Source organism: Cherax quadricarinatus, chromosome 72 (genome assembly GCF_038502225.1).
Source record: "Cherax quadricarinatus isolate ZL_2023a chromosome 72, ASM3850222v1, whole genome shotgun sequence".
Classification (NCBI taxonomy): Eukaryota; Metazoa; Arthropoda; class Malacostraca; order Decapoda; family Parastacidae; genus Cherax; species Cherax quadricarinatus.
Genome location: NC_091363.1, coordinates 8,565,274 through 8,585,351, shown reverse-complemented (window position 1 = coordinate 8,585,351; position 20,078 = coordinate 8,565,274). Strand labels below are relative to the sequence as shown.

Here is a 20,078-nt window from a genome sequence, read left to right as displayed (position 1 = left end):
GACGAAGTTGACGATCAAGAAGACGAATGGAAAGCCAGAAACGATGAAGAAGAAAGAGACTGCTGTGGAAACTCCCGTGGAAACCTCCAACGCATTCTCGGTGCTACCCGACGAATGTGAGTCTACTACTGGGATCGTCACGACGAACGACAACAAGGAAGGTAAGAATATTGTTGTTGTTGGGGATAGCCAGGTTAGATACATGGATAGGGCATTCTGCTTGAAGGACAGGAGTAGGAGACAAAGGGTATGCTTTCCTGGGGCTGGGATGGAGGACATTGTTAGCCGGCTTGACAACATCATGAACGGTAATGGGATCAATCCTATTATTTGCCTCAGTGCTGGAGGCAATGATGTAGGCAAGCGTAGAAGTGAGGATTTAGTTAGAAAGTTCAGGACAGCTATAGACATGATTAGGAAGAAGGGGGGGCGCCCTGTTATATGTGGCATTTTGCCAAGAAGAGGTGTTGGTAATGAATGGTTGTCCAGAGCAATTGGTATTAATTGTTGGCTGGATAAACACTGTAAGGATAATGCAGTACCATTCATTGACAACTGGGACAACTTCTATGGCCGAAATGACATGTATGCCAGGGATGGGGTTCACTTATCCAGGGCAGGTGTGGGTTTTCTTGCTAACTCAGTTAAGGGGGTTGTTAGGACTTTAAACTAGGATTAGTTAGAGGTATGGGTTTAGAAATGATTAATAATGAGTATGGATATATTGACTTATGCTCTGATATTAAGAATCTTAATAGTAACTGTCATGGAGTAACTCTGGGTAATGATAATTTCAGAAATTGTGTAAAAACAAAGATGAATAGGAAAAATGTGCAGAAGAAAAAACATATGATGGTATTTTATGCTAACAGTCGAAGTGCAAGAAATAAAATTAATGGACTACGTTTGGTAGCATGTGCTGGGAACTTTGATATCATTGCATTAACTGAAACGTGGTATGATTTAAAGAGTCGGGATATGACTGTTGAGTGTAATATTCAGGGATTTAAGTTATTCAATGTGGATAGATGTAATGGGAAGGGGGGAGGAGTTGCTTTGTATGTTCGAGAAAATATTAATTGTTGCATAAAAACAGGTATAAAAATAGATGGAGCAGTAACAGAGTCTGTTTGGGTAGAGTTCGTGGAGGGTCAAGAAAAACTAATTCTAGGTGTGGTATACCGACCTCCAGGCTTGGATCACGATAGAGGGAGACTTCTTTGGGACGAAATTGTTAGGGCTTCTGTACACAGTAACGTAGTCATAGTAGGGGACTTTAACTTTAGCCAAATTGACTGGAATTCTTTGACAGGTAATCTAGAGTCCAGTGACTTCATGGAAACAGTTCAGGACTGTTTTCTGAAACAGAGTGTAACTGAACCTACCAGGGGTAATAATTTGCTAGACCTAGTCTTGTCAAATAAGGAAACACTCGTGAATAATCTGGAGATCACTGAAGAGCTTGGCGCAAGTGATCACAAATCCATCACCTTTAGCATTAATTGGGAATGTTAGGTAAGACACATATGCAACAGTTAGGTATTTTTATTATGAAACGTTTCGCCTACACAGTAGGCTTCTTCAGTCAAGTACAGAAAAGTTGATAGAAGCAGAAGATACTTGAAGACGATGTAATCAGTCCATCACCCTTAAAGTTTTGAGGTGGTCAGTCCCTCAGTCTGGAGAAGAGCATTGTTCCATAGTATGAAACAATATGGAGATGAAGTGACAGGATGGACCTTATATAGCGCCAAGAGGTGAGACGTAGACCACTAGGAGAGGTAAGAACTCAGATGTTGAGAGGTCAGGTCCCTCTCAAATCCAGCCGCTCTCACTAGTGGAAGTTGTCGAAGTTGATTGCAGAAGTTGATTGGTACAGACCTGCAATCAACTTCGACAACTTCCACTAGTGAGAGCGGCTGGATTTGAGAGGGACCTGACCTCTCAGCATCTGAGTTCTTGCCTCTCCTAGTGGTCTACGTCTCACCTCTTGGCGCTATAAAAGCTCCATCCTGTCACTTCATCTCCATATTGTTTCATACTATGGAACAATGCTCTTCTCCAGACTGAGGGACTAACAACCTCAAAACTTTAAGGGTGATGGACTGATTACATCGTCTTCAAGTATCTTCTGCTTCTATCAACTTTTCTGTACTTGACTGAAGAAGCCTACTGTGTAGGCGAAACGTTTCATAATAAAGATACCTAACTGTTGCATATGTGTCTTACCTAACAACCTGTCAGTATTTTATACCATTTTAATGTTCATTAATTGGGAATGCAAGAATAATGATAATACAGTAAAAATCCCCGATTTTCGTTCTGCCGATTATAATGGACTTTTTTATTTATTTATTTATTTATTTATTTATTTATTTATAATTTGAGCACACTTACAGAGGTACAAAAAAATACAGATAAGAGCAGCATGCCAAAGCCACTTATACTATTCATAGCATTACAGGCTGGCTTAAAATTAACTTAAGATTAACTAAGCAATGATGAAATCAGTGAAAAACATTAATGTAAACTGATTACTATAAAGCACAAGTGAGTATTACAAAGACAGGTCATATGGTTGCATGCATTGTTGTAAATTCAGTAGAATGGAGTATTCTGTTAGGTAGTGAATTTAAAAAATAATAAAGTTAGATTGGGTTTTAGGTTTAACATTTATGTGATATAATTGTGAGAAACATTTAAGATATACAATTTATAAGGTTCAGTTATTCAGTATTTATTTGGTTTTGGGTGAGTAAGTGATCTTTGAGAAGAGACTTGAATTTATAAACAGGTAGTGTTTCTTTTATATTTACAGGTAATGAATTCCAGATTTTAGGGCCTTTTATGTGCATTGAGTTTTTGCATAGCGTGAGATGGACACGAGGAATATCAAAGAGTGATCTGTGCCTTGTGTTATGGTCATGTGTTCTGTTGAGGTTGGCAAGGAGATGTTTGAGGGGAGGGTTAATATCAGAGTTGAGTGTTCTATGTATGTAATAGGTGCAGTAATAAGTATGGATGTTTTGTATGGTGAGTAGGTTGAGTGTATTGAATATTGGTGGAGTGTGCTGCCTGTAGTGAGAATTTGTTATCATTCTAACTGCAGCCTTTTGTTGGGTAATTAGTGGTCTGAGATGGTTACTTGTTGTTGAGCCCCATGCACAAATTCCATAGGTGAGATAGGGGTAAATAAGAGAGTGATATAGGGCCAGGAGGGCTGACTGTGGAGCATAGTACCGTATCTTCGATAGTATGCCTACAGTCTTGGAAATTTTCTTAGAAATTTGTTGTATATGTGTATGAAATTTGAGTCTATTATCAAGGTGGATTCCTAAGAATTTTCCCTCTGTTAGCTTTGTGATAGGTGATCCGTTTATCATTATGTTAAGAGGGACATCTGTAGCTCTGTTACCAAACTGAATGAAGTAGGTTTTGTCAATGTTTAGTGTAAGTTTGTTAGTACTCATCCAGGTAGATATTTTCTGTAATTCGGTATTTACAGTATTGGCTAGCGTGACTGGGCTCGGGTGGGAGAAGACGTATGTTGTGTCATCAGCAAATAGTGTGGGTTTGAGTAATTGAGAAGCATTTGGTAGGTCATTTATGTATAGGAGAAAGAGAAGAGGGCCAAGGACACTTCCCTGTGGGACACCAACTGTAATTGGTTGTGCAGAAGAGTTTGCCCCATTTGCGTACACATATTGGCTTCTGTTGCTGAGGTATGACCTGAGGTAGTTGAGGGAGTGCCCTCTTATACCATAGTGTGACAATTTTACGTGGAGCAAGTCATGGTCAACTGTATCAAAAGCTTTACGTAAGTCAATGAAGATCCCCAGTGGGACTTCTTTTTTCTCTATTGCAGTGTATATATGTTCTAGCATGTGTATAATAGCATCATTAGTATTTTTATTAGGCCTGAATCCAAATTGGCAGGGGTTGAGTATGTTTTGGGAGATAAGGTAGGAGTAGATTCGTTTATGAATTAATTTTTCGAAGATTTTTGAGAGAGGGTGTAAGTTGGATATTGGCCTATAGTTGTTCAACTCTGTTTGGTCTCCTCCTTTGTGGATCGGGGTGACCCTTGCTATTTTGAGTACTGTAGGGAAGGTGGAGGATTCAATGGATTTGTTAAAGAGTGTTGCAATGATTGGTGATAGCACTTGTGACACTTTTTTGTATATAAAGGGTGGTAAGGTATTTAAATCTCCTGCCTTGTTTTTTAGTGCGTTGATAATAAGGGAGACTTCGTATGGGTTAGTCGGAGCTAGGAACAGTGTGTTCGGGTAGTTGCCGGTGAGGTAGTCATTTGGTGGGGTATCTGAGCTTGGGATTTTATTGGCAAGGTTTTGTCCTATAGTGGAGAAGAAATCATTGAGTCTGTTTGCTGTTTCTGTTGGTGGGAGTTGGGGTTCATCTGATTTTGCTAATTTTATTTCGCTATTTCGTGATATCTTTTTTGTTCCCAGAATTTCTGATAGGGTTTTCCAGGTCTTTTTTATATCACCTCGTAAGTTGGATAATCTGTTCTCATAATACAATTTTTTTGCCCTTCTTATCAGGCTGGTTAGGATTGACGAGTAACGTTTTGTTTGGTCTCTGGTTATGTGACCCATTCTGTACTGTTTTTCATATTGGTGTTTTGTATTTATGGATTTGAGAATGCTGGGTGTTAGCCAGGGACTGTTCAGTCTCTTAGCTGTCATCTGCTTAGTTTTTTTAGGGCAGTGCTTGTTATAGAGGTATTGAGTCTTTTTTAGAAAATTATTAATACATTCGTCAATATCTGTATTGATTTCTAGCTCAGTGTGCCAGTCAATGTTTGCTACTGCTATTGTGAAGTTATTAATGGCTGCCTCATTGTGAAGTCTGAAGGTGACTTTAGTAGTGTCTTGGGGTAATTTACCAATAGTTGTTATGAGGAAAGTAGGGTAGTGGTCTGTGGTATTATCTGTAATTATGCCTGATTTTAAAGGGGATATGGTGTTGGTCCAGATGTGGTCAAGTAGGGAAACACTAGTCTCTGTAACTCTTGTAGGTTTTGTTACTGTTGGTAGCAACATACAGTTACTCATTGTGTTTGTGAATTCAGTAACGTGTGGGTCCTGGTCTTGCAGGAGATTTATATTGAAGTCACCTGAGAGTAGTAAGTGATCTTTGTTCATGCGTGCATCAGTTATCATACTTCCTAGGTTTTGACTAAATTGGCTAATGTTTGACTGTGGAACTCTGTAGATGTTTATCAATGTGAGAGGTTTTTGTAGGTATTTGGATTTGAATTTGGCTATTATATATTCCCCATGTTCATCTCTTGTGCAAGTATTAGTGATACATTCTAGTTGGTCTGAGTAGTATATGGCTGTGCCACCCCCTTGTTGGTCTGGCCTACAGTTGTGTATGGCTGTGTAACCAGGAATGGCATAGACATCTGTACTATCAGGCTTTAGCCAGGTTTCAGTTAGTGTAATGATGGACATATTGGCATGTAAGGAATTTAGTAATGCTATGAGGTCATCGTAATGCTTGCTTAAAGATCTGATATTGTAGTTAAAGATAGTTATGTTGTTGTTGGCACTGAGAAGTGCCTTTGATTGTTCTGCAGTGTAGTAATTACAGTAACTGTTTGATTCATTTAAGTCATTAAATAAGAGGTTGGTATCTGGATCAATGCTTGTAATCATAAGATTTGTAGTGAATCTATAGTTAGAATTAAGTATAAAACAAAGTAAATAGTCTTAAGCAAAAAAAAATAGCACCTGAATTATTTAACAAATGTAAAATAATGAGCTAAGGTAGTTTTTTTTTTTTTTTTTTTAAGCTAAAATAAAGGAGACAATATAAAAGGGACTAGTACAAATAAAGTGATGATCAAATAATGGAGCTTGGGAATATGATAGTAGGTAGTACTATAAAATAAATGAGCTTTGGAATATAATGGCAAAATTGTGAACTTGTTCTACTGTAGCACCTGAGAATAGCACCTTGATTATTTTAACAATTGTGAATGTATAAGCTAGGGTAGTTATATAAAGCTAAAATAAAGGAGAAAATATATAAGGGACTAAAATTAAGTAATGGTAAACAAAGTTAAATGGACAGATGGTCACTATGAAATAATATTGGTTAAGGAGTAAGATCTGATTTGTAATATTAGATAAATTGAGCAGTTTATTGCACAATAAAAGTAAAAAAAATGAGGTAGTTGGTACTAGCTAGCAAAAGATAGTTTTGGTACTTGCAAAAAAGTAATTGGAATATACACTAATTGCATACACAATGTAAAGTGACTAAAAAAACAAGTAGTGATAAACAAAATTAAATGGACAGGTAAGAAAAAATGAATATTATTAATTTGGAGTAAGATTTGACTTTTAATTTAAAATTATGAGCAATTAATAGCAGTAAGAAAGTTATAGAGTATTGGAGGTAGTTGGCATTAGCTAGTGATGAAAAATAATAAAAATAATAATGTACAATATAATAGTAACGTACACTATATGCACCACACGTATATATGTATTAACCCTTTCAGGGTCCGTCCCGTAGATCTACGGCTGGTCGGTGAGTGTCCAAACCGTAGATCTACGCCAAAATTCTAGCGCCGTCAAATTTAGCGCGAAAGCGCTCATAGGCCTACATATGAGAGAATGGGTCTGCGCGGTGGGTGTGCGCCGTAAACAAAAAATCTAGGCGCCTGCATAGCATTGTGGGAACGCCGGCTCAGTTACCCTTGTTCACCATGTCTCGTCGCAAGTCAGCTCTCACTCCCCGGAAAATTGGGACTCTCCTCTTCCTGTCTGATAGTTCTGACACTGATGGAAGTGGAAATGAAGACGAATTCTACGGCTTTGATGAGTTAGTGACCGAAAATAATGACCAGGATATCGATAATAGTGCAGAAAACCCCGACGATCCTCGACCTTCTACCTCTGGTGTGGGCACTCGTGACTCACGGTCGGTTGTTCCTAAACGTAAGAGAAAACTAATATTTTCCCGTGGCCTGGCCTCTGACTTCAGTAATGACGATGATTCTGACGTGGATTGTGATTTTATTGCGCTCGACGATCATTCGAGTAGTGATAGTGAGGAAACATATTCACCAGTGAAGCGTCGGTATGTGCGCCGCCGCATGCGCTCGGGTAGTGTACCCTATGCTATGCCCAGGGGACGGAGTACATCCCGTAGTACATCCCGGAGTACATCCCGTGGCCCTACACCCGTTTTAGGTAGTGATAGTGAGGATGATGTGGCTACACTTGGCATGGATGGGCCACAGACATCAGTGGATGGTGTTAGTGGGGCTGGTGGTGGTAGTGGCACCGCCATGCGTGACTCGCTGTGCCACGCGGGAACCCACGCTGCTGACTCGTCAGTTCAAGGACAAAGCGGAGCGTCACCCACCAGCCCGCCACAACCACCCGTACAACCAGCCTATGATGTCCAGTATCCACCAGCAAACCGTATCTGGGATTGGCAGCAAAATCCCAATTTTGTTCCCAGCCCTCACCACTTTGATGACTCGCAAAGTGGAATTCTACCTACCTGTCCCCTTGGAACCACGGCCAATGAACTGGAATTCTTTGAATTATTCTTTGACCAGCCATTGATGGAAACTATTGTCAGGGAAAGTAATAAGTATTTTCAGTACACCATGGCAAATACGATCTTATCACCACAGTCAAGACTACACAGGTGGAAAGAGACGACTGTTGCAGAAATGTATTTGCTTTTTGCAACAATAATGCTTATGCCTCACGTCTATAAGCATAATATAAAAGCATACTGGTCCACAGATCGGCTAATTTGTACCCCATCCTTCAGTGAAATAATACCAGTGAACAGGTTTATCTTACTCTTACGTATGTTGCACTTCTCTGACAAAACCAGGCCTGACAGAAGTGACAGGTTATACAAGATTAGAAATGTTTTCATGTATCTCAAACAAAAGTTCAGGATGTACTTTTATCCATTCAAGAATCTTGTAATTGACGAGTCTTTGATTTTGTTCAAAGGTAGACTGTCATTCAAGCAGTATATACCGAGCAAGAGGAACCGCTTTGGTATAAAATTGTTTGTACTCTGTGATTGTGACAGTGGCCTGGTGTTGGATATTGTTGTATACACGGGTAGTAAAACATTGAAAGATACCAAGATGTTATTGGGTATATCAGGTGACGTAGTGAGAAACATGATGGCACCTTATCTTGGTAAGGGCCATACATTATATACCGATAACTGGTACACAAGCCCATTACTCAGTGATTTCATGCGAGTGAACAAGACAGATGTGTGTGGCACAGTGCGTTCTAATCGTAAACATATGCCCAGGCTCAACGCAGGTGTTCGTGGTGATGACGTGCAGGTGTTTACTGCCAATGACATCATGGCATTACGGTGGCATGACAAACGAGATGTCACATTGTTGACAACCATTCACCGTAATGAAATGCAAGACAGTGGCAAAGTTGATCGAGTGACTAATGAACGTATTCGAAAACCAGTGACAGTGATTGATTATACACAAAACATGCGCTTGGTTGACAAGTGTGACATGCAGATTGGTTTTGTTGACTGTGTTCGTAAGAGTTACAAGTGGTACATGAAACTTTTCTTCCATCTCATGGACATTTCAATGCTGAATGCATATAATATGTACCAAATAAAGACTGGTAACAGACCACCGTATGGTGAATTTTGTTTGTCTGTTGTCAGACAACTCATAATGAAGTACCAGGTAACAACACCTGCAATACAACATGGTCCTCGAATTCATCACAATATACCCAAGCGTTTGAGAAGAGAAGGTGATCATTTCATAATACAGCTTCCTTCAACTCAAAAGAAATTTGCTCAGAAGAGATGCATTGTCTGTGCACAAACAAAACGACGGCAACAAAGACGCAAAGACACTCGGTTTATGTGTGAGGAATGTAAGGTGCCTCTGTGCATGGTGCCTTGTTTCAAGGAGTTCCACAAGCTCCAGCAGTTCTAAAACCATGTCCAGTGATTGTAAATATGTAAATATATGATAGAACATTAGTATTATACAATATTTGTGCATGTTTATTGTAATAAACAACAGTGGTAAACAATAATATGATAATAACTTTAGTGCGGTTATTGTGTTCAATACAGTGAGTTTATATATATAAATTATATACAGTATTGGTCTCTCAGGCCCCAAATGTTAGTAGGAATAGAAAAAAATTGGAAAAGAAAAGAAAAAACAACTAAAACAACAAAATAATATAATACGCGTATGTGGAATTCGTCGATGTTGCCGCCACCACATCATTTTCTACAAACTTCTTGGCACTGTATCTCGGTAAGTACTGATCAGATTCTAATTTTTTTTGTTTTATTACCTTCACAAAAATATGCTCTTTAATTCTGTAAGAAAAAATAATTTTTTTTTTTTTTCAAAATTTCTTGGACACTGGTGCGTGACTTCAGATTTTGGCCTTGGACCCTGAAAGGGTTAAGGGCACTTATCTAATCTGTTACAGAAATGTCAGCTTTTCTAAGGAAGGTAGAGAAATCATGTTCGTTAGAGATGGTATATTGTTGTCCTGTTGATGTTTTCCTTACTAGTATTTTCCCATCTCGCGTGAAACACTGATGTATTTTGTTTTCCTGTTTAAGTTTTCTCAGCCTGAACAGAAGGTTTTGACATTTTTTTGTTAGACACTCATTTATGTACACTCCATTTTTCATTGTAATTGCTGATTTAATTAGGTCCTTTCTTTTATCGTATGAATGAAGTCTGATCATTATACTGTGTTTACTTCCTGGTTTTCCTAACAAACGTGTTTCTTTGATTTCATTGTTTTGCACGATGACTTGTACGTGGTTCTGTATTATCCTGATAGCAGTTTCTTTGCACTGAGCTTGTGTTATGTCACTAGGAATGTGTGGACTGTTTATTATAACTGCATCAGACAACTTATCTTGTTCAGTTTTGTCGTCTTGGAAATCAAGGTATTCATTTAGTCGAGTGTGCATGTTCTGATTCCAGTCCTTGATTGCTTCTTCAACCTTCATATTTATTGTTGTTATTTGCTCAGTGTGACTGGCTATAGCTGCTTTTAGAGTATTTTCTGTGTCAACACTTCCCGATGTAATCTTCTCTTCAAGGTTTTGGATCTTATTCTCGAGGTTGGTTATCTTGGAATCTCGTCGCTCGAGTGCTGCTTTGATATCTTTGATTTCATTTTCTAGAGCAACGATGTAGTCCTTGATATTGTCAGGAATAATCGTACCTGAGTTATCATGGATGAATCCTTTGAAGGGAGTGGAGTTGGAGGGGTAGTCAGCCATGTTTGTTGTTGTTGTTGTTGTTCCCTGGGTGGAGTCGGTGAGGGGGGTTGATGATACACTGGCGTCCTGCTGGGTAGACAAGTTGAGTTCTAGGGTCCTTGCTGTTATTCTTTTATTACTGGTGTTGTTTCTTCTGCGATATCCTTTCATAGTATCACTGAAGTAGATACTGTGTAGCAATGGAGGAGAAGGCTTGTTTTCTCGGAGCTTGGGTTAAGTGGTTGTCTGGCAGCGGAGGCAGTGTTTGGGTTAGCAGGGCTGTCTTCCTTAGATCTTCTAATTTTGTCAAGATTTGGGTTACATTCTTAGTATTCTTGGGTCATGTTGTGGTCTACGTGGGTTCATGTAGTTGAACTTTCACTTAGGCCATCACAAGTTTTGATGGGCGATGTTTTTTTGAGAAAGAAGAGCTGGTAGGATACCGTTGCTGCCGCTGCCGCTGCAGCGGCAGCGGCAGCTAATGATTTTATTGACGATAATCATACTTATGAATATGAAGGGATCTGCTTTTATGATTGTTTTCTTAATAATGTACACAGTGCCCAGAGTATATACATTCCCCAGAGAGAAATTAGGTCTAATAATAACGATCCCAAATGGGTTAACAGGAGGCTAAAGCATCTATTAGGGGAGAAAAGGGGAATTTATAGGCGCATCAGAAGAGGAGAGGTTAACCTTACTGACCAATATGTTCAGCTTAAAAGAGAAGTAAAAAAAGCGATTAGAAAGGCTAAACGTGACTATGAAATTAGAGTTGCTAATGAATCAAAGACTAATCCAAAGGGGTTCTTTCAAGTGTATAGGACGAAGGTGAAGGAAAAAGTAGGACCTCTGAAATCTGGGAATGGACAGCTGACGGATAGTGAACTGGAAATGTGTTCCTTATTTAATGACTATTTTTTGTCAGTTTTTACACAGGAAGATGTAAATGAGATTCCAGTAATTAACAATTATTTAGTTCCTGATGAATTCAAGTTAACTAATATTACTGTCACGAGGGACATGGTTGTTAAACAGATAGACAAGCTGAAACAAAATAAGTCCCCGAGACCCGATGAGTTGTTTTCAAGGGTGCTTAAGGAATGCAAGATGGAGCTTAGTCAGCCATTAACGAGTGTATTCAATGCGTCCATCCTTACCAGTGTTGTGCCAGAGATGTGGAAGATGGCTAATGTGGTTCCTATATTCAAATCTGGGGATAAGTCCACTCCCTCAAATTACCGTCCAATAAGCCTGACATCTATAGTGGGCAAGTTATTAGAATCAGTTATAGCTGACATTATCAGAAGTCACCTTGAAGAGCATAACTTGATAAATGAATCTCAGCATGGATTCACGAGAGGTCGTTCCTGCCTGACAAACTTACTGACGTTCTTCAATAGAACATTTGAGGCAGTTGACAGTGATAAGGAATATGATATTGTTTATTTGGATTTTAGTAAAGCCTTCGACAGAGTACCTCACAAGAGACTCTTAAGAAAAGTGGCAGCTCATGGTATAGGAGGTAAAGTTCTAGCATGGATTGAGGCATGGCTTACCAATAGAAAGCAGAGAGTAACCATTAATGGAGTGAAATCTGAATGGGGATTAGTCACTAGTGGCGTTCCACAAGGATCAGTTTTAGGCCCTCTCTTGTTCATAATTTACATTAATGACCTTGATGAAGGGATTACTAGTGACATGAGTAAGTTTGCTGATGATACAAAGATAGGCCGTATAATTCACTCTGAGGAGGATATCAATAAACTCCAGGACGATTTGAACAAATTAATGTCTTGGTCTGAGAAATGGCAGATGAAGTTTAATGTGGATAAGTGTAAGGTACTTGCCCTTGGTAATGAAAATAACCCTCGAAGCTATAATCTAGGTGAAGTAGAGCTTGGTCATACAGAATGTGAAAAAGACTTGGGAGTCATGGTAAGCAGAAATCTAAAGCCAAGACAGCAGTGCCTCAGTGTGCGCAACAAGGCCAACAGATTACTTGGATTTATCTCAAGAAGTATAAGTAACAGAAGTCCAAAAGTTATTTTACAGCTCTATACATCACTAGTGAGGCCTCATTTAGATTATGCTGCTCAGTTTTGGTCCCCTTACTACAGGATGGACATAGACTCATTAGAGAACATACAGAGAAGAATGACTAAAATGATTTACTGTGTAAGGAACCTCCCGTATGAAGATAGACTTAAAGCCTTAAATCTCCACTCTCTGGAGAGGCGTAGAATGAGGGGAGATATCATTGAAGTGTATAAGTGGATGACGGGCATAAACAAGGGAGACATTAATAAGAACATAAGAATGTAGGAACACTGCAGAAGGCCTACTGGCCCATACGAGGCAGGTCCTTATCAAAACGACATCTACCTAAAGCTACTCAAGAAATAACTCCCGAACCCCTTGACACCAATCAAACCCAGCCCCTCCCACTCATATATTTGTCCAGTCTCTTCTTAAAGCTACCCAAGGTCCTAACCTCTATCACCCCACTGGGAAGACTGTTCCACGCATCTACAACTCTGTTAGAAAACCAGTACTTACCTATGTCCTTTCTAAAGTACTGAGGGTGTCGAACCAGGTAAGAACCAGGAATAATGGATTTAAGTTGGATAAATTTAGATTTAGAAAGGACATAGGTAAGTACTGGTTTTCTAACAGAGTTGTAGATGCGTGGACTAAAAGAGTTGGTGATGTATGTACATTCTTCTTCGAGGAACTGCGGACTGGAAATTCTGTAGGCTCTCAGAAAGAAGCCAATAACTACCCCTCTTTTAGTTCTTGTGTCATGGTGAGAGAAGAAATGTAGAATGATCTTCTACATTTCTTCTCTCACCATGACACAAGAACTAAAAGAGGGGTAGTTATTGGCTTCTTTCTGAGAGCCTACAGAATTTCCAGTCCGCAGTTCCTCGAAGAAGAATGTACATACATCACCAACTCTTTTAGTTCACTACACTTTCCCCTACACTTCATACGTGACTGCAGGAAACGTGCAACACGAATCCTCAGCAAGACCAACACCTATCAAATTGAAGAAAAGCCTCCAAGTTACATCGTTTTACCGGTCAGCAACGTTGCCACTAATGTTTCAAAAATGTTTGACAGAAAACTGGCTAAAATATCTACCAGCTCTTCAACTACTATTAGGAACCTGATACAAAAACCCAAGCATGATTCTGGCACAAGTGCAGGAATCTACACTATACCATGTGGGGGGTGTGACAAAGTATATGTAGGGGAAACAGCCAGAACTCTGGACATTAGGATAGCAGAACACAAAAATGCTTGCAGAAATGATGACTGCAAAAACGCATGTGTTCAACATAGAGACGATGTTGGACACCTCATGAAATTCAATGAAGCTAAACTAGTTATTAAAGAAGACGACTTAAGACGGAGAAAATGCATTGAAGCTGCACTAATTTCTGTCAGTAACACTATAAAGCAAAAATCCGGTAGTTACAGTATTTCAAAATTACTAAGCAAGAGGATATTACCCATCCTGGGAACTGGTGTTACTTGATGCCAGCAGGTCCCTCTCTAGCCTCACCTCCTTAGTTCCATTACTACTACTACTACTACTACTACTACTACTACTACTACTACTACTACTACTACTACTACTACTACTACTACTACTACTACTACTACTACCACCACCTCTACCCACGCATCACCTCACCTGACTCCCGCCACTATATATATGTGTGTTTTCTTAGTTTTCTCTGTATTAGGACAGAAGAAGCCACTCGTGGCGAAACGTTTCCTTTAATAAATGTCCTGAACTGTACATAAGTGTCTTTTTCCACATCTTGTCGGTATCACCATACCATTTCCTCTTAATAATCGTACTTACTCACGTGTAAGTCCCACTTAAATCCAACCCCTCTTACTCATGTATTTATCCAACCTATATTTGAAACTACCCAAGGTTTTGGCTTCGATGGAACCTTGGGTAGCTTTAAAAAGAGATTGGACAAATATATGAGTGGGAGGGGATGGGTATGATTGGTGTCGTGGGTACATAATAACATAAGAAAGGAGGAACACTGCAGTAGGCCTGTTGGCCCATACTAGGCAGGTCCTTCACAGATCCAACCCACTAACAGAATAAACGTACCCAAGCAATAAGCATTGACAATTCTATTTACTCATTTTGACTGTGCTAATGGAGTTATAGGAAGCCGACATCAAAGAAATGCTGAACAATTACAATGATGCACCTGCTGTGCGTTTCTTGAGTGATGGTGAAATTAGATGAATCGTGATATATAAATAAGCCATAGAGTTGATATTAGCATCATAATGAAGTATTTTGTCGTGCCTCCCAAGAGCAGGAATTCTGCCTGAACGGATTAATACCATTTCAATTAATTTAAATGAGGAAAATTGACTCGGCATACGAACAAGTCGGGATACGAACGAGGTCACGGAACGGAATAAATTCATAAGCCGAGGTTCTGCTGTATATTGGTATGGTCGTCGGCACTACAGACTGGGCATTTGGCCATGGACCTGCAATATTTTACTTGATGACCAAAATGCCAGCAATATCTACACTGTTGCAGTGTAGGGATCACCTTTTGAACTTGTAAATGGTATCCTGCAATATAAACCAAGGATGGAAGCACACAGCAGTTGAAAGTTGAGTGGGCAGGGAGGACATAAGTGTCTATTTTGAGGATTGGGAGGTCTTGGAGCTCAAGCTGTTTCAGAATGTCATTACCACATGTCTGGAAATTGTATTGGACAATGGTATGAGATAGAATGACAGTACCATTAGAAGAATTGAGAGAATGATGTTTTTCAATAGTTACAGGAAAAGCATTTGTGGTCGTAAGGAGAGAAAGATGGAAATATAAACACAAATGCAGTATAATGTGATCCTTTATTGACAACGTTTCACCCACACAGTGGGCTTTTTCAAGTCACACACGGATCTACCTGGGGTTGGAATGTACGAGAGTATTTATAGTCAGAATGTTGAGGTCAGGTGAAGAATGCTGCATCTGATGATCTACTGGGTGGGGTTATAGAGTCTTGGGTAGCTTGGCAGGGGTATTGGACAAGTTGTAGACCTTCTGCAGTGTTCTATGTTCTCATGTGGGATAGCGATGAAGAAGTTTCTTGGCGAGTGGTTCAGCTATGTTATAGAAGCCATTGTTCTGGTTGAAATTGTTGGTTATAGAGATAAGCGATGATTCCAGGATTCTTCTGTATTGAGTGTTGTCTTCTGTGGCTATAAGTCTTGAGTTTCTGTAGTTAATTAAATGGTTGTGTGAATTGCGATGCTGTACACAGGCATTCCTTGTATCGTCAGTTCTGCTTGCATATTGGTGTTCTGAAATGCGTGTTTGGAGGTCTCTTGATGTTTCGCCCACATATAATTTGTTGCAGTCATTACAAGGGATTATGTATACCCCTGCAGAGGATGGAGGCTTGTCCCGTCTACTACTGGTGATGTCCTTGATGGTCGTGGTTGTGGAGGTAGATACTTGGAATGATGTTTTGGCAAAGATGTTGGAAACATGTTTGGCAATGGAGTTGTTGGGGAGGACTATGTATCTCTTCTCGGCAGTGTCTTCTCTGGGTGTGTTGAAGATGTTTAATGCCCGCCGTCTGCAGTCTCTGATGAAGTGACGAGGATAGTGGAGTTTGGAAAATACTTGTTCAATTATAGTGCATTCTTCCTCAAGGAACTCATTGCTGCAGATTCTGAGTGCACGTAGGAAGAAGCCTATAATCACACCACGTTTGGTTTTGGTGGTGAGAGTAGAAGTGGAGAAGATCGTTTTGGTTGGTGGGTTTTCGATAGACTTTAAAACGAAGTTCGTGGTCAGCTTTGCAGAGCAGAACATCAAGGAAAGGAAGAGTGTTGTCGACTTCTTCACTGCAGAAGGTCTACAACTTGTCCAATACCCCTGCCAAGCTACCCAAGACTCTATAACCCCACCCGGTAGATCATCAGATGCAGCATTCTTCACCTGACCTCAACATTCTGACTATAAATACTCTCGTACCTTCCAACCCCCACACTAGTGTACCATGGAGTCAACGAACCAGACAAGCTGTTACCTGTGATAACGACATATCCTCCTCCTCGCTAGTGTCCACAGTTAGGAGTACATACGGTGTTGTCGCTTATGAGATGCACCAGTTGAACTGACCAGAAGAGTGCTTGAACAGCATATGTCGCATCATTGTAGAAACCTTTCTCCCTCGGGAGCCAGAGACGGGTCATCGCAAGATTGAGACCCGTGCCAGGACTACGGTCTTGGCGAACATTATACATACATACAACCCCAGGTAGATCCGTGTGTGACTTGAAAAAGCCCACTGTGTGGGTGAAACGTTGTCAATAAAGGATCACATTATACTGCATTTGTGTTTATATTTCCATTGTGTCGGTATTTTATACCATTTATTACCACGGAGAGAAAGATTGCGAGCTCGGCAAGCATTCTGTACCATGACAATGTGTGCACCGCTCTTGAGCATGAAAGGTTATATCTTGACCAACATGGCATAGGAGCGCCTTGCTAATACTATGATTGGAAAGATAGGAGAAGTCAGTCGCAGAGTGAAAAACTTAGTCCATTGTGTATTTTGAAACATAGAGTGTAAGGGGAGTGAGTGTCATGCCAGTGTTTTCTGGGCAGAATGAAAAGGAAGCGAAGGAGTATCATAAGGTAATGGTCTTGGGCGTTTAGCTGTGGGAGCAGGGTTGGTCCAACATGGGATGGGTGGGCAATCTGAAAATCACTGCACCATAGAGGGAGAAGCCGGAAGCATGGTCAAAGAAGTGCAGAGGTCAGATGTATCAAAGGAGTCAGGTGGAAACCCGGTACCTGGAGCAGGTGTCGAAATGGCACCAGCAGGAGGTACAGGGGCATTAGAAATGTCCGAAGAGTGGTCAAATAATGAGGCAGGGTCGGAACAAGGTGTGGTAGCAGAAAGGGGCCAGGGGAGCGCTGTTCTATGGGTTTGGGATTCCATGATTATGTCACTTCTTTCTTTTTGGTTTTTATAAAAAAAGAAAAAAGAATAAAAAATGGGCAGAACGTGGAGGGATAGCTCCTAGGAGGAATGAAAGGGCTGTAAATCCCCCTCCATGCCCAAGAGGACCCTGGTACCGCAAGTAGTGCAGATGTGGCATGGAACCTGTGCCATACCCTAACCTTCATGCCAGTAAACCTGCAATCTGGGATAGCAGCCTCACATCTACCAAGCCACCTTGGTGGACAAAAGAGAGGGCAGCTGGATACCTAAACACAAAGCATATCTCTTTTGGCTACCACCCCCCAGAATCTGAAAGGCAGCCTCTAGAGATACACCTGTCACCCGAAAGACACCCAAAACCACCTCCCAGGAGACCAGAGAGTGAGTGGGACATCCCCAGGTGATCCAAATTCCACGGCAAACTACACCACCACCATGGACCTCAATGGAAGGGGATGGACCATGGTACCCTTCCCACTACCTAGGAACTAGAGTGCCTGTGGGAAGAATTGCAAAGGCTGAAAACAGGAAGGGATATGGGAGGGATGAGGAGAGGAGGAAAGAGAAACGGGGGATGGGGAGGATGGGATAGGGAAGGAGGGATTGGGGGGTAATTAGGTTTGGTCTAAGGAAGCAGACCAAAAGTTCTAATTCCTCAGACCAAGAGCCTCTTCACTGCGAACGACAGTAGAACCCCTCTATCTGTGGATTTGGATTCAGTAGTTTCAGTTATCCATTGTTTACTGTGGCCCAAAAATAACCCTTATTTTTGCTAAATAATGACCCCAAAACACAAAAGTAGTGATGCTGGCAGTTCTTCAGAGCATGAGAGAAGTGTTTTATATCAGTGAAAAAGTGCTAATTCTTGGCTTATTGTACATAATTTATCAATTAAACTTCATCATAGTATGTATGTAAACAAAAAATGACTTGTATATTGAGCTTGCTACTATCTGCAGTTTTGGGTATATACGATAGATCTTGGAACTTATCACCTGTGGATACGTGGGGGACTACTGTATGTGAAAAAGCTAAACTCATAAGGATCATTTTGATCCTGGGACCAAAATGACCTTTATGAGTTTAGCTTTTGACCCTTATGATTAGGTTTGATTCAAGATTTACTCACTGCTTCAATGTAATTCGAGTTCATGAACTGAATGACATTTATTGTAAAAAATTGTACCTATAACCCCACATGACTATCGCTCAAAATAGCTAGGAATTTAGTTGATTTGAGCAATGGAATTGCCTAAAAATAGGACCCAAAGCAAAAACTGCGTTCAGACCGCTAACTTATGTCTGCGTAATTCCATAAGTTTTCCAGAAAAAAGTTCTCCCATTTCAGAAGAATTTTTTTTAAACTGTAACACTGTTAGCCTTAATTTTGAGGGTCAGAACAATGAAAGGGCTAATAATGTTGTGGATAGAAGTGAAAACTCACAAGTTGCAGAAAATGCACCACACACTAGTAGCTTTCTTTTGTGCCTAGCAATATTTTATTGCATGTAAACTACATTTTCTATATACTGCAGAAGAGGAAATATATTATTTGTATTAATTTTGTCTATCATTAAGAGTCCTCTTAGGTATTATTATTCTTGCCTCTAATTTTATATATTTCTCTTACATAACATTTCAGACTTATTTCTTCATATGCAATATCATTGTAATTTTGTGCAGCATTTACTTTGGGTTCACCAAAAACTGCCACTTATGAGGGGAATCTTATGACAATGAGGGTCCTCTCTTAACCCTTTCAGGGTTGGTGCCATACTAGTATGGCTTGCATGCCAGGGTTGGTGCCGTACAAGTATGTGTAAATTCTAGCGCCTTCAAATCTAGTGAGAGAAAGCTGGTAGGCCTACATATGAAAGAATGGGTCTATGTGGTCAGTGTGCACAGTATAAAAAAATCCTGCAGCACACTTTGCGTAATGAGAAAAAAAAAACTCCGACCGTGTTTTTGGTTTAAAACAGCGATTTTGCAGTGTATTTTCGTATGGCATTTATGGTTGTATTCTAGTTTTCCTGGTCTCATTTTATAGAATGGAAGACATATTACAGAAATTGAGATGATTTTGATTGGTTTCACAATGAAAAGTACAGTGGACCCCGGTTAACGATATTTTTTCATTCCAGAAGTATGTTCAGGTGCCAGTACTGACCGAATTTGTTCCCATAAGGAATATTGTGAAGTAGATTAGTCCATTTCAGACCCCCAAACATACATGTACAAATGCACTTACATAAATACACTTACATAATTGGTCGCATTGGGAGGTGATCGTTAAGCGGGGGTCCACTGTACCTTGATATTGAGCTCAAAGTAGCAGAAATGTTCAATTTTTGCCAAAGTTCAAAAGTAAACAAATCATGCCATGCGTCCAATACACGTCAACTGGTGAGTCTGATATTCTTTCACAAGTGTGCTGATATTATTTACACCATTTCTACACTAATGCAGTAGTCTGCATAACAGTAAATCTTCTATTTTTTTGTGAAAATAAAAATTCAAAGTGGAAAGCAAAAGAAATGTAAGAGGGGCCTGGGAACATGACTGATGAACAGAGAAAATAATATTTTAGTACCAGAAATATCTGTCTTGTTATTCTGGACTCTATTTGGAAATTGGCATCTTTTGAAATTTGTGTGAAATTGGCAAAATTGCCAATTTCTGACCACTTTATTGGATAGTTGAAATCGGTAAATGAGTGGTTTCTTGTACTCATTCGATAGAAAAAGTGGAGTTCTAGCGAAATAGTT

General features: G+C 40.0%; 1 protein-coding gene across 1 annotated transcript in view; it reads left to right on the top strand.

The window, feature by feature from the left end:
* Nucleotides 1-20,078, top strand: part of LOC128701426 (location of vulva defective 1-like) — a 384,351-nt gene that overhangs the window by 55,607 nt on the left and 308,666 nt on the right. The window lies entirely within an intron of this gene.